This window comes from Lissotriton vulgaris, chromosome 1_1 (genome assembly GCF_964263255.1).
Source record: "Lissotriton vulgaris chromosome 1_1, aLisVul1.2, whole genome shotgun sequence".
Lineage (NCBI taxonomy): Eukaryota > Metazoa > Chordata > Amphibia > Caudata > Salamandridae > Lissotriton > Lissotriton vulgaris.
The window spans coordinates 843,338,703-843,341,993 of NC_141685.1; positions in this window are offsets into that span (position 1 = coordinate 843,338,703).

Here is a 3,291-nt window from a genome sequence, read left to right on the forward strand (position 1 = left end):
CGTTATATTCAGCTATCATCTCGTGTATTTGCGCCAAAATCTCTTTGTCAGGCACCCTGTCATATTGAGTTTCAAGGTCACTCAATTTGCTCTCTATAGTGTGCAGTCTGGACCGTATGTCCTTCAGTATCCCCGCTGAAGTAGCAATGCAGGTGCCTCTGATTGTGGCCTTGCAAGCTTCCCATAGTGTCTCTGAACTAGCCACAGACCTTACATTTTCTTCGAAATATCGTTCTAGAGCCACTCTAATAGTTTCGTTATATGCAGTATCCAGCAGTGCCTCAGCCCTAAATCGCCATGTGAATGGTGGCTTTTGAGTTAGAGGCAGTTTACATCGTAACAAGACTGGGTTGTGGTCAGACAGTGTTCTCGGCAGTACCTGCATGTCATCTATCCAGGCGTTAGCCTCCTCACTCACCAGCCAGTAGTCTAGCCTGGACCAGGTGTTAGTCGCCGGCGTAATGTGCGTGCCTACCAATGCCTGTGGATGCCTGCGCCTCCATACATCCACCAGTCCAAACTCTGTCATGGCATTCGTGACACATGCCGCTACTTTAATCATTCGAGCTCCCCGCGGATTAGATCTATCTAATTTCGGGTCCAGCTGAGTGTTTAGATCTCCACCCCACATTATTGGTGTGTCAGGCCATGTACGCAGGATTCTGTATAGCTGTTCATAAGCTGTAGGGTCATCTACCACCGACAGTAACAGGTTTATGATCGTAATTGTAGCCTGCCCCCGTTTACCCAGCACAATCGCCCATCTACCCTCTACATCCTTAGCCGAGTCCAACAACTTAAAGTCCACCCCTTTCTTTATCAATATCAGCACCCCCCTCGCATATGAAGAATAAGAGGAGGCTATCCTGTGATTCGCCCATCTCCTGGCTACGTGTTCCTCAGATTTTCTAGTTAAGTATGTTTCCTGAAGCAGTGCTATTCCAACGTTATATCTATCCAAACTCGCTAGTACCCGTCTAATCTTCTGCGGAGTGTTGAGACCTCGCACTTTCCATGTCACTGCTCTAATCTGTTCACCCATCACGGTGGTCTCTGTGACCTAGCTGATCGTCTAGTAGATTGGCCCATCAGTGTGTGCTCATGGTCTGCCTGTACCCATATCCAAACATGACAGAGTTCAGTTCCCCTTAGTCCAGTGAAATAACCAAAGACCCCCCCACCACCCACGTCCCACTTTAGCATACCCCAATCCCCAAAGACAGTTTCCCTCATGAACACCCCCTCTAAGAACATTTCCAACAGATAAACATTAGGTTAGGGAATACCCATCGGGGCTCATGGCAGCTACCACCACTCCCGTGTATGCTATGGGAGGGGAGCCATCAAGTCTTTCTCAATGTCCAATATCCCTTCAACACCGCCGGGCGGCCAGTTCCATAGCTGCATGTGCATCCACATTGTGGTCTCCAGAGTGTATGTACTTCACCCCAGTTCAGCAACCCACCATGTGTCTATCCCGCCTCCCATCCATATTAATATTCCACCTTACTTGTCATTCATCGATGTCTGATGTCCGGGAGGCCTCAGTGTCCTTCTTTTTGCGCAGCAGCTCCTTCGCGTGCTCCATTGCTTGCTTCGGTGTCGCACATATTTTACCTTTTTCAAAGGAGCCTAGACGCAATTTAGCTGGGTAGTGCATCGCATAGGGGATTTGTTCTTTCTGCAGTAGTTTTTTAACATTCAGGTATTCCTTGCGTGCCGCTTGTACCGCAGGTGTAAAGTCTGGGTAGAATGATAAATTATTTCCCTGATGATTAATGGTCCCCTTCTGTCGGGCAATGCGCAATATCGTGTCTCTCTCTCTGAAGTTAAGCAGTCTTGCCACAATCGGTCTAGGCGGCGCGCCCGGGGGGGGGGGGTTTCGCCGCCAGCGACCTGCGTGCCCTTTCCACTGCAAACAAAGGGGAGAGTTCATCCTTTCCACAGATCTCCAGCAGCAGCGTCTCGACGTAATCCTCCATCTTCCCCACATTTGTTGATTCCGGCAATCCTAGTAGTCGAATGTTGTTCCTTCGGGATCTCGCTTCACTGTCCTCGCTCCTTGCTTGTATAACTTCCAACAGCTTTGCAAATTCCCCTGTTTTGTCCGCAATCTGCTGTATCCCATCCTCTGCGTCCGATATACGTTGCTCCGCTTCATTCAACCGTACCAGTGTTTGTCGAGTTTGGATGAGAACTGATCCATGCGCCCTGTCAGGACCTCAATCTTACCATCTATGGTTTGCAGGCTGTTTTGTATAGCCGTCAATGTCCGCTCCAGGGCGTTTGAGGATGCAGCGCCCGTGTCTTGCTCAGCGTCGGACCCCGAAGGATGACGCGGTCTGCCCCCCTTTCTCAAATCAAATGTAAGTTTTGGTTGGGTTTTATCAGGCTTACCCATATTGTCTCTCCGTGTGTCTATAGACACCAACCAGCGCAAGCACGTCCTTCACTGGGCGGTATCTTTCACTCACTCGTCCAGTCCGTCGTTGTCCCGGGGGCTGTACCCACGTGGCACCAGGTCCGTTGGCTAAGTCCTGCGCCGGCCCTTTCCGTCTATCCGCAGATCGTTACCAGAGTTCACAGCCCTCAGCTCTCTCTCGCAGCTCCACAACCTTGGGCGCAGGGAGCCTCTCTCTCCCAGGACCAGCACCGGCACGCAGCACGTCTGTCACCACCCTCTCTCACCTCAGATCTCAAGCAATGGTTCGACCGCTGCTGTGCTTTTGCAAGCTATCCCGCACCTCTGTGCAATGCGTGGGTCACTCCTCCGTATCGCGGCAGACCAGCCTCTAGTAGTTACACTTTGCAAATGTTCGCGTGTAACGCAGGCAGACACTGCAGGCGCCCCTTTCCTGTATCAGCAACTCGATGTGCCTACCAGTCCTAGCGTGTTTGCTCAGAGCGCAGTGCCAGCTATGCTTCTCACAGGTCGCCCTTTGGTCGATGGTGTACACAGGTCGCTTTGTCTCCTATACTTTGTGCCCTGCTCCGACTAGGTTGCCTCTGATGGCCGTTCGCAGCCCGTTCCCGCAACTGCAGCCGGGGTCTCTCCTATAATTCCAATGTCTTCCACGCCTGAGCAGATTCAGTCACCCTCTGCCTCCTGTGGCGCTGCGGTCCGATTCAAGCCCAGGCTCTCTCGCGGTGCCCAATTTCAGCATGTACGGCGTAGTATGCCGTCCGGTCTCTACGGCCTCTATGCCCCAGCACAGAGTCCCAGCATAGGCCGATGGCCCACCGCACTTCTCTCCCGTGTACTTTCCGGGACAGTCCAACCCTCAACGCAGC